This window comes from Colias philodice, chromosome 14 (assembly GCF_061535455.1).
Source record: "Colias philodice isolate Cphi_HAF_F1 chromosome 14, ilColPhil1 Martin Lab GWU primary, whole genome shotgun sequence".
Lineage (NCBI taxonomy): Eukaryota > Metazoa > Arthropoda > Insecta > Lepidoptera > Pieridae > Colias > Colias philodice.
Genome location: NC_143099.1, coordinates 5302603 through 5315690, shown reverse-complemented (window position 1 = coordinate 5315690; position 13088 = coordinate 5302603). Strand labels below are relative to the sequence as shown.

The following is a 13088-nucleotide window of genomic DNA, read 5'->3' as shown; positions in this document are numbered from 1 at the left end:
TCAATGTCCAAGGAGAACTTTTCCGTCAGGTAATTGGAATACCTTTCATCCTAAATTCATCTGAAAGTTAAGGAAGTGCAGGATCACAGGTACTCAAAGCTATTTCACTAAAATGGTCAAAGAAAGCATTTCTAGGTCAGGCAAGAATGGAAAGAATATTTGCTTTAGGTACCTGGGCGGAAAATATTTCAGAATAGGCTATAAACATGTGTGTAATTATAGTATATAAAACGGAAACTTATGATTGAAACTTTTAAGACTACGCTTTTCCTTGTTAATTTTCATTTTCATTGTGTAATAAACGGTTTTATACCTGGTTAATATACGATATATTTTTACGATACATAGAAGTTAGGGTTATTACTTATTATATTACAGTAACATATTAATCGTTGTCTGTGATTTCTCAATATTATTCGCAGAATAAAGTACCCAACCTGTACTTTGGTAAAAGACTTAATGATCGCATAGAACAGCTGACGTTCTCTACCTCTTACTCTACCTATAGTTACAGGCAGCTTAAAGAAGATGATAGCTTAAAAGTTCAATCCAGGATGACGCAGATATCTAGCCCTTATTAAATAAACAAGCAAAGCAGGTGTATAAACGCCCTAACAGTATCAGTGTTTATCAGCCAGTATTTGCCCGACTACGGCATGGAACGTATGTGTGCATTTCGCGCGTCTGATTTTATATTTCGCGAGTGTATCACGTAACTTTGTTGGGAGGTGAGTTATTTGATTAGCTCGTTGTTTTATATTCAATTGATACGTGAATATTGCACGCCTCATAAGCGAAGCGTTGAGGTGGGTACTACTGTCACTTCGCGCAAAACATCTGATTTTTCAAACTTAAAATGTCTTTATGTATCATACATTGCACTTGTAAGATAATACATACACACACATATTAAGAAAAAACACTATTTTTAACGTTCATGATATTTTTGATGTCATTTTTGTTATTTAAACTAGTTAAAAAACAGTTTAAAAAAGTTCTGTCTTGGACGTCCGTGTGTCTGTATGTGCGGATCCTTTTTCTTGTTAACACGATAGCGACCGAAATACTTTACTAATCGAGTCTTTTTTTTTCTCTTACGCTTGAGTATGCTCAGGAATAGAACCCTTTCATTTTTCAGGGTCTGATTCGATGTGGTTTAATTGTTATTAAATAAACAAAAATAATAATTAATAATTATTTAAAAAAAAAATTATGAGGCGTGCACTTTTGGATTTTCCAAATTATTTAAAAGTATTGAGCGAAATAAAATTTATATTAGTTATGTTTATTAAAGTTTAATAATCAATTACTCTACCAAATATAAGGTTTGTTTATAAAGATCTTGGAAAAATTTATGGAGCAGTTCTTAATATAAATTATATTCATAATAAACAAATTTCCTCGATTTAATAGCCGTAATTTACTCTTTTATAATATGATTTTTAAACTTCGATCATTAAAACTTTTTGTGCGTAATTTTATTTTTCTTCTTAGGCTCTGTAATAAAGTTGAAGATTAACAAAACTTTAGAAGTTAATTTTAGATTAACGTCCATAATTGCTGCCTTAAAGCTATTTGTGTTTTATCAATTGTTCTCTAATTCACTCACGACCTATTATTATTCGAAAGATTGCGTAAAATCTTTAAAATTTATTTGATATTGAATGAAATTAATAAAGAACAGAACATATATTTTTTTTTAATTATCTCTATCTTTAAGCTATCTCTTTCTTTAAAAATAGTATTTATCAATTGTTTTAGGGTAGCTTTTTCAAGTACCTAGGACCTAGGTTTTAATTATTATTACTTTTATTCAAGCAACGAAAAAACCAACAAAAAGTCAGCCCTTTTCGAGTTACAAATGGTGTAACTTACACGACTTCTGTATTACTCATTTCCCATAGTTCATACAATTCATATTATAATGACCTATTATTATAAACATTTCTGTAAGTTTCTGAACTAAAATTTTCTCAAAAGAAAGTAAATATGAATTAATGATCTGACATTCAAGAACACTTCTGATGTTAAAAACCTTAGTACGCCTTATTGTGCTCTCCTCAAGGAAATCACTATTTTACTGTGAAAAGTTTATAAAATTATTACAAAAGTGACGTACTGTACAGTTCCATGTTTCTATAAAACTCTACATTTTAATTTATTTGGACATTAGCTACAGCACGAGAAATCTGCTTAAAAAAATTTGCATGTTTTGTTGAACTATTTTCATTCCTAATTGTATTTAAATAGGTACTTAAGTATTATGTTTGCGTGAGAAACAGAATGAGATAGACAAGAGTAATTAATAATTTTTGCTCTTTCACATAAATAGGTACTACTGAACTAAATTAGGCGAAAATAAGCGATGTACTTACGTAGATTATAACCTCAAATATACAATAGAGTATAATTATACTTTCAGAAGCTCTATTCCGATACTGTGGGAGGAAAAAGCCCTCATTAATGAATGATCAAAAATATTAAATAGGGTAGGCAATGAAAAATCGATAAGATCGTTAATCAATAAGGAGTAGTTAAGTTTTTCAAATTCAACGATTTGTCATTAGCAAACTATATAATCGATAGATATTATTATTTTTTTTATGGCCGATTTTTCAATGCTTGGATAAAACTTATCCGTCCAATAAAGTGTTACACGATAATATTAAAATGTTACGTAAACTGTCAAATACGGGCAATTAGAATACGTTTTTAAAATGGTAGTTTTATACATTATTCGACGAATAAGTTTTATCCAAGCATTGAAAAATCGGCCATAAAAAAAGTAATAATATCCCTAAGGGCCGATTTTTCAATCCTTGGTTAAAATTTATCCGTCCAATAAAGTAATACACGAACATATTAAAATGTCACCTATAAACTGTCAAATACGGAAAACTAGAATACTTTTTTGAAATGGTTGTTTAATACGTTATTCGATGAATAAGTTTTAACCAAGGATTGAAAAATTAGCCCTTAATCTATTTATAGCCTAAATAAAAAACAAAATATTTTGCTTTTATGCTGCTTTTTCTATCCTATGTTACGCACAAACAAACCTGTATGTAACATTTTAAACATCAAAAAGCTCCACCAGTCCTTAAAAGAATATCATACGATTTGATTAAATATACATATAACATTAAAATTAACTACGCATGAGAAATCTTACCTACCGTTAAATAAGCTTTTTAAAGCGAAGGCAAGTGGTGCTTTAATTTTATAGCTAAGTATAGTGTAATGGGATATTGAAACCATAATTTTTGTTAGCACAAAGTATAGAAAAGAGTGTTGCTCTCGATATATTATTATATACCTATGAAAGGAATTACTACCTACTGATTTTATAAACTATACTCATATTTCCCTCTGGATATTTAATCTTATATATAAAATTCTCGTGTCACAATGTTAGTCTGCATACTCCTCCGAAACGGGTGAACCGATTCTCATGAAATTTTCTGTGCATATCGGGTAAGTCTGAGAATCGGCCAAGATCTATTTTTCATATGTACCACGGGCGAAGCCGGGGCGGACCGCTAGTATTACTATATAAAGCAATTTTAAATGATGATAATAGGAACTATACTAAGTTGCTGCTGCGTCGTTTTAATTCAATTTTAATTATAAATAAACCCTTTCAACCATTCATCATCTTTATTCATCCCTAATTAGTACCAACAACGAAAATTGATCGAACAAAAACAAATTCAGCACCTTCTTTGTTTTATTCACATAGATTTTTTTTGTATTGTGCGTGTAATTAAGATAAATTAAAGGATTGCTTACATCCTTCAAGCCTATTTATTACGCTAAATAGCGTGCCAAAAATATACAAAAACAGATACCTACATAAATATTCTAGAAAAAATAACCGTTTCTGGCGCAGTCAGAAAAAAGGACAACAAAGTGGGGTTTTAGCGGTTCATAATATTGATATAAGCGTTTTGAAACGGAGATAGATAAACAAATACTTGACGATTCGGAGGCATTTAAACGACGTGCCGGAGATCTTGTATAAATAAATAATTTGACTTATTCCCTGAAAGAAACGAAAATAGTACATAATAATTTATTTATTTCACACTTTAATAAACTTGTACCTTAAAACCTTAACTACTTAGAGAAAAAGACAGAGTACAATTTATTTTGCGGCCTTATCACTTATTAGTGATCTCTTCCAGGCAAAAGAATCGACGAAAGATCACTAATTTATTTATTTTATATCATTAATATATTATTTATATCCTCTCAGCGCTTCATAAGAGTTGACAGTTAATTAGTACAATACCTGCACCAGATTGCGAACGGTAATTCCATTTTAATCCACTTAAGTTATGTACTCTGATTTAACTTCTTGTATGTTATTATTATAATATTAGTTCTTCATGTATTCATACATAATACGTAACAAATATTCGAATATAATTAATATTGACCTGATTTAAAGAGTTTGCGTATGGGATAAGCTCAAAAATGAATGTCACGAAATCATATAAAATTATGCTCTAATTTAAAAAGCTTTTATAAATCTATTTAAAATTATAAAATACTTATTGAGTAAAAACACAACACACTTTTAGTGCTTTTATCTTAAAATCATTCTCACGTCAATATTCCAAACAAGAAAAAAGAAAGAATATAAAAAAAAATCTGTTAAAAATTAAAACCGCAACCAATCGGGAAGTTATCATTATGTTAAAATATTGATTAAATATTCCTTTGATGCCTATTTTACTCATAAATAATCTCCATAATTGTTCTTAGCTTGGTTAAAAGTTGCAAAATGTAATTTGTATTCCTTGAACAACACAAAATATTTTTATTCAAATCTAAAGGTGATTCGAACTTTAAGGATAAACAAAAAATAAACCAGACACATATCAAGTGAGGCAATAAAGAGTATGTAAAAACTTTTCTAATAAAATCCAAGTAACGTTTTGTTTTATAAAAAAAAGAATAACGTCACCTACGCCAAAATTCCACTGCCATTCGTAAACGGGAATGTTTACAGTGCATTTAAGTAATATAAAAAAATCTCAAATATTCGCTGGTTACAGTCAATTTAATTATTTATCTCATTAAAATGTTATGCGTTCCACTGAACTTAATGATATATTTGTTGTTCAGGTATTATAATTATCACTCATTTGTACACAATAACACACGCTTTAATGTCAAATTTAAATAAGTTTGAATATCCTATACTTATCCTATAGTATTGGATATAATAATTTTCCAGGGCATCGATTTCATCGCTCTTTGATTTTTGAAGATGTCTGAAATAATCAAAGTTTAAGAATTAAACATCTTGTACAATCAATCATTATTATCCTACATGCAGTGTTACCTACGCGTAGGTAACACTTAAAATTTATTTCTATAAGTTCGTCCAATGGAGTTTTTTTCGCAATTATTATTCAGTACGCGACTCCATCGTGAGGATTTAATGCATTATCTCAAAATAACTTTTTACCTGTATAAAATATTTATTTATTTTACAAAATGGTTATCGTAAATAAATATGTATGTTTCAATCAAATTCCATTGTCGGTCAAAACCACTTTTGACTGTAAAAATCTCTGATTTTTGAGGACCTTTTTAACTAAAGACGTTGGTCAAAACTATTTTTATCAAAAAATATTATCAAATAATGCAACTGATCATACGTATAATATTATGTGTAATGTACTTATATGTATGCCAATATACCATATCACCATGAATTTAACTTGTCCCATTGAAACATTCCCATGATATTTCGATGAATTAACTACAATCTGTCAAGAGTCGTTAACATGTCTGAGACACGACATTTTTTATTCCGCAGTACACCCACGAAGATCGGAATAACGACTCGCATTCCGTACGCATGGTCCGCTATTCGCACGGCCGACATTGCAAAAAGTATTAACGTGACTGAAATAATTACTTTCCGATAGCACCCGTTTACATAATGCTGTCACGCCTTTTTGCATTTATAACAATGTGATGATTCAATGTTATCATATAACACTTTCAATACGATTTTATGGTGTACAAGCGGTGAATCTATACAGTTAACTAATTTAAATGTGTGTCAGGTAAATAATGCATTCTGATATGATCTAAATGAGAAACTATACTTGAGAATAGATAATATATAGACAATATTTCAGTATGTACGTACCTAAAATGAATGAGCTTACGAACTAAAATATTAATTAATTTAATTGTATAAGATTATAAACCACAATATTTAAAAACAAAATTAGAAAATAAAGCAATCTCTATTGTCTACGCGTGAAAAACATTTTCCGCGAACGACAAAATCTATTACGTGCGTCTACGCGACACAAAGGAAGTCATTAACATCGCAACGATATCGTTTAAACAGATAAACAGCGATGAACTTTTATTATCTGCCACCTGACTGGAGCATTGTAAGTATATTGGAGTGGAGGCAATATGATTACGCTTCAGCTGCACGCGATACCATTGTTAAGACTTTATTCAATTAGTCTCTACGTGAGTTTTACTTCATCTGTATTTCGAATCAGTTTTGTCTACGACTATTTTCAGTACTGCGTTATTTTTTCTGGTCAATGCAGTTAATAGTAACACGGAATATTTCTTTTTTGATAAATAAAAAAAGATAATATTCTGTTGATATGAAATGCATTTGCAAGCTAGATTGAATTATTATTTTTATTATTGTACAAACTTACTGCTCCGGCTTACATAAGGTTCTGTTTTTATTAATATTTTTAAAATGTCTTAACACACGTCTACAGTAAAATTTTAAGTAAAATCAAATATTACACAGCATTTGAATTTCATAGAACTTTTCATAAAATACAACATACAAAAAACTTTTGAAATCGTAGAAATGTTTGTTGAAAATAAAATGCTTTGCAATATTTTTATTATCTCGCTTAAAGTTAAATGTTGCTACAAATTAAAACGGCTGCATCATTTTTACTTTTGCATGAATTTGAAAATAGCCCAAACTTTCATCTAATTGAATTTTATTTCATAATGAAATGAATTCATGCTTCTTTATGCGTATAATATTGTGGTAAACATTGATATCTTTATTTATTTTTTATTTAAATAATAATATTAAAATAAAATAGTATTCAGTCGTTATAAATTTAGTTACACGACTAATTTTATACCTCAAGAACAGATTTTTATCATTTTGTTGGACCTGACTCTGCTGGAAAACGTCTTCCCAGGAAAAGCCTGGGCGAGGTAAAAGCAATCTATTACTACTATACTTAATATAAAACTGAAGAGTTTGTTTGTTTGTTTGAACGCGCTAATCTCGGGAACTACTGGTCCGATTTGAAAAATTCTTTCGGTGTTAGATAGCCAATTTATCGAGGAAGGCTATAGGCTATATTATATCATCATGCTAAGACCACCAGGAGCTGAGCAATGCGCGAGGAACCGCGGGGCACTGCTAGTAAATAAATAGTAAGTTACTTTAACTCGTATATCGTTTGGTACGAATATAATAACTAACAAATATGTACTTGTATAATAATGAACACAAGAATTGACTTTATTAGTTTTTGTATTGTTGTTTAACTCAAATAAGACATAATATTAATACAATCACAATATACATCTGTATAATAAAACGGTTACCGAAATGTTCTGAATTCTAAATGAGAATAAGAACCAGTTTTACTCTGATTAAACTTTTTACGTGTTTAAAGATATATTTACGATACCAGTATATGAGCAAATCAATAAATATTACCTTAACTTAAAATTACGTTCTGATAAATAACCTTTTACGGCATCTCCTAATTGAATACCTATAATGAATTATTAACTACGTAATGACAATGACAATACAAAGCAAAAAAATAATAATTTAATTTCAATAAATTCATCAAAAAGCGCGCCAATATCATTCTAATTTCAATTTTTATCTTAACTGCATCAAAACAATTACCAAATAGGTAATAAGTAAGTAGTTTAAGTCGGGCGAGATTTAATCCGTGTTAAGTACTAATTGAAATAAGTTTTACGAGCTGCATAGCTTTCATATTTTAAGTCTGAGAACTAATTTAGAAATTTCAAACGACTTCATTTTCAATCTACGTTTAACTCGACGAGGTTGTTAGTAAACTTAAAAGAGCGTAAAATAGTTTTAAGTAACTGACCAATTATGCCTTGAAGAAATAATAAATATTTCGTATTTTTAAAACAATACCTAATACCTTCTTTGTAGTATTTTCAAACAAACAGTAAATTTAATCAGTAAATTATAATGATATATTATGATAGTACTTAGTTCATACGTAATTAAATTTAAAAATGTGTGTTATTTCCGTCCAAATTTTTGGTTTATTTTGATAGCATTACACATTAACAACGCACACATAGTAACTCTAGTAGATCTATAATAATTTATAATACAGAAGTGAAATATCAAAACTATAACATTTTAAGAACTATGCTACGTTAAATTTCTCAAGCAATAATTTACTGTCAAATATTTTTAAAAACTACGAGACGCGTGTCGCATCCTCAGTGTTGACCGATGGGCTACAAGTCTACACGTCACGTCTGATTGAAAAACTCTGTTGATTTAATCCATACTAATATTATAAATGCGAAAGTAACTCTGTCTGTCTGTCTGTCTGTTACACAATCACGCCTAAACTACTGAACCAATTTGCATGAAATTTGGTATGGAGATACTTTGATACCCGAGAAAGGACATAGGCTACCTTTTATTGCGAAATATGTACCACGGGCGAAGCCGGGGCGGACCTCTAGTTTACTATAAGTTAAACTTTCTCCTATATATATTGTTTTGAAACCAAGATACCTACGCGAACTTTAAATTCGGTTATAGTTTGTTTGCGTTTCCTTTCAACATACATGGATCACTGTCTTTGGAAGCGTAAAATTAAATGGAATGAAAGGAGATTGATGTGTTTCTCAAATAAGGTTTATTTTGTGGAATATAGTCTGATGTATGCAAAGCGCGGGTCTCGCACAACTGCAATAAAACGGTGAATATAAATTTTATATTTTGCAATAGGACTTGCAAATAGCATTGATGACAGGAATGCTAACAGACACTGAGATTTTGAAAGCGAATTAACATTCAGGTATTCAAATGCAAGCAAAATGATGACAATATTGTTAATCAGGGCAGTCCACCAACAGAGCATCTAGTACCTACATAAAAGGCATGTGCGGGATTGTTCGTGGACAATGGATAAATGATAAAAGCACAGTCAAAGGGGTTGCATTCACTGTCCAATAGTTACTGTATGGTGAATTAAATCATAATTTATTTGCATACTTTATTGTTGTTTTAAAAATTTGTATTTTAACCTGTGATAGGATATATTATTACAATGAATATTCACAATTTTAACACACTTCTAAAAATAAAACCTACCATCGCTGTCAGTTAAGCGTTCTCTGACGACACAAGATAAAAAATTGTTTTCACTATTCACTTATAGATATATATATATATATATATATATATATATATATATATATATATATATATATATATATATCTTATATATAAAATTCTCGTGTCACAATGTTAGTCTGCATACTCCTCCGAAACGGGTGGACCGATTCTCATGAAATTTTCTGTGCATATCGGGTAAGTCTGAGAATCGGCCAACATCTATTTTTCATATGTACCACGGGCGAAGCCGGGGCGGACCGCTAGTATATATATATATATAGTCAAATATATATATATAAGAGGACACTCGCGCTTCGCGCTCGTGATTTTTAACCTGAAAAACTTGACTCCTTCATTTGTTTGCAGGGAACCTTGAGGGAAATGCCAGATAATTTTGAAGCTCGTGTGGTATTCGGGAGATTATTTTTCCGTCCCAAATGTCGGCCAATAATTTCACAATTGAATTGAACCTGTCAGTTTAAACATTCCTTTAAACTACATTTATATTGTTTTACGACTTGATTGTTTTAATATTCTGTCATCTGTGGTGAATTATTAACACAAAACCTTCGCTGTAAAATTTTCCTCCCACGCCATGCTACCAAATGTAATGTAAAATATCTCGTACAATATCAGACTTAAAAGAACTAATAAATATTTTTTAATTATTACGATAAACTTTTTACTGTAAAAGGTTGACAAAAATTCCTCTTCGCCGTCGCAATCGTGTATTTAAAAACATTAAAATTGTAGTTTCTGTACAAAAAGTCACTTGATTGGTCTCATTTACATGAAAATGCGCCATTTAATCGCGATAAACAATGAGGTGACAGCTTGGAACGAGAATTTTAATTACGTAATAAAATAATATACTAAGGGACAAATACAGTTAACGCTTAATTGGAATAAAAGGAAACACATAAAGACCTTAATTGTACGCTTTTTATTTCGCGCTTTTTAATAACCTTTATGGTTCAGGTTTTAAATAAATTAGTGACTAAAGAATATGGTACAAGCACATTAAAAGAGCCCGTTTCATTAGTATACCCTGCATTTAAATATTATCAGTATTATGCATATGGAACCACCTTAAACAGATGCTAGAGATGCAGAGACTACCCACATCATTAGATGCGACCACGATGCGACGCTATCGATTATTACATTTCCTAAAATTACTCTACATAATATAGCAACGGTGTGAAAATATAGTTCTCAAGGTTAATTTGTTTAATGATGATGAGTCTATTAAAAATAATTTCACCTACAAAAAAAATTGAGACTCTTAAGTATAATTTAAGTTCCATTAAAGTTGCACAATTAAGTTACAATTCGGTAACAAAGTTTCCACGAATTGATGGTTTGAGCATTGTTGGGGTGTTTCTTCGGTCATTTCATTTTCATTAAGATCATTTTTTTCTTTAAATTCTTGTTTTCATTACAGCTGAAATTATCATTTGTTATATTTTGATAATCTTCAAATTCAGCGATGTTTTTTTATAATCTAGGTCAGTGATTTTGTAAGAATTTAGATTACCTATGAGTTAATAATTCTTTAAGTCAATCCGTTAGCTCAAATTATCCTTGCCATAATGTATCGACTAATCAATTTACATTTTCCTATAAAATATATTGCCTCGTATTTGCACGTTTCTAAAAGGATTGAGGATGTATTTAAATATTAATTAAAGTTATAATTAACATAAACAATAAAAATATTTAAAAACAGCATATTAAAATATGCACAACTCTATTGGACAATTCCAAGATAATCGTAATTTATCTACATAACAACAATGTTTCATACCTATAACAATTATTGAATAACACGGTAATACCCTTCCCGAAGTCTTACAAAACATGCAATTCATTACATCAAGAATTATATACAAAATGAATACTTGTAACAGTGATGGCCTAAATACCCGTGCCGTTGACAGACACAAGGGAGGACCTGTCTTGTCCGTGATAAATCAGACTAGTCATGAACAGTCCCTTTGACGTTCTAACTAATAAAACGTTTATACTCCATTGAAATGTTACATTTTTTAGGCCTAACCTTGCAGTTTTTAGAGGACGCAATTTTATGTTTTTGATGTGTAGGGGGGGTCAGTGAGTAGCTAAAACCAAGTTTGTGGGGTTGCCACCCTTGTCCCACGGCCGCCATCTTGAAAATAGCGGTTGAAATGGTTTTTACGATATATCTCTTAAACTATTTATCTGATAAAAAAAATTGTTAGCATTATTTGTTGCAAATTAAATTTTCTACAACTTTTGTCCAGTAACTTTTTGTCGTAGAACTATAAATAAAAAAGTTATAAGCGAAAACGTTCAGAAATTAGAGCTTTTTATATTTTTCAATAAAACTTTTTTTTATCAATTTACGAAGAAATGATATCAGACCATTTTTGTAGATTGTTTTTCGAGGAACAACTTTTATATACCTACAACATTTTTTCATTACGTCAATAGCTAAGGTTTTACAGCGCTCTGAAGTGAGTACTATTTTTCAGTACTCCTAACTATACATATAATGGCTATTGGCTCTTTTCCCAGACTCCAGAACAATGGAAGCACACTGCAGAACATTTCAGCCCTGCTTTTCGACGTAAAAAAAACGCGCTTCCAGACTTCAAGTCAGTTCAGTCAATAATTAATTATTAATAATATTGCAAAATTAATTATTAATTATTAAAAATATTAAAAACAATTACTGATGACAAATTATTATTAGTACACACATAATATATGTATACTGTATAGTTAAGAGTACTGAAAAATAGTACTCACTTCGGAGCGCTGTAAAATCTTAGCTATTTATTTAATGAAAAAATGTTGTATATAAAAATTGTTCCTCAAAAAACAATCTACAATAATGGTCTGATATCATTTCTTCGTAAAATGATAAAAAAAAGTTTTATTGAAAAATATAAATATCTCTAATTTCTGAACATTTTCGCTTATAACTTTTTTATTTATAGTTCTACGACAAAAAGTTACTGGACCAAAGTTGTAGAGAATTTAATTTGCAACAAACAATGTTAACAATTTTTTTTATCAAATAAATAGTTAAAGAGATATATCGTAAAAACCATATCAACCGCTATTTTCAAGATGGCGGCCGTGGGACAAGGGTGGCGACCCCACAAACTTGGTGATAGCTTCTCACTGAACCCCCCTACACATCAAAAAAATAAAATTGCGTCCTCTAAAAAATGCAACCCCAAATGTAACTTTTCAATGGAATATTAGTATAGTAACTATAAGATGTCGCTTTGGTTTGAGTAAAGATTCTATAGAACTGTGTTTGCTCTGTATAGCGATTATTTTTACTTCTAGGCAGTACTGTTAAGTTATATCTAGGTTTAACAATATTCGCGGAGTGTACCGCTCACGCCACCTCATAAAGATAGAGCTGTAGAGATTGTAACTATAATCTGTTAGTTAAAACAAAAAAATAATGAAATAATGCACCTTAAATTTTGAGCTAAAGTTTGAGCTATCGAGGACATGATCAGAAATGAAAAGGAAGTCACTTGAAAAAGTATATGGTAAAAAAGGAAAATTATAAAAAATTCATCCTTCCGGTTTTGCTATAAAATTTGGTCGTGTTATCTTAAATTTCCTTTCAAGTCTATCCTATGCAAATATACCC

The 13088-nt window shown here is 30.1% G+C and overlaps 1 protein-coding gene across 1 annotated transcript in view; it reads left to right on the top strand.

Annotated features, from left to right (window-relative positions):
• The first annotated feature begins 642 nt into the window (after positions 1-642).
• The window catches only part of LOC149482828 (uncharacterized), a 96187-nt gene continuing 83741 nt past the window's right edge, over positions 643-13088 (top strand). Inside the window, exon 1 of the mRNA XM_089703610.1 lies at positions 643-728. The gene's annotated coding sequence lies outside the window, so the exon portion shown is untranslated. The remainder of the gene's footprint in view (positions 729-13088) is intronic.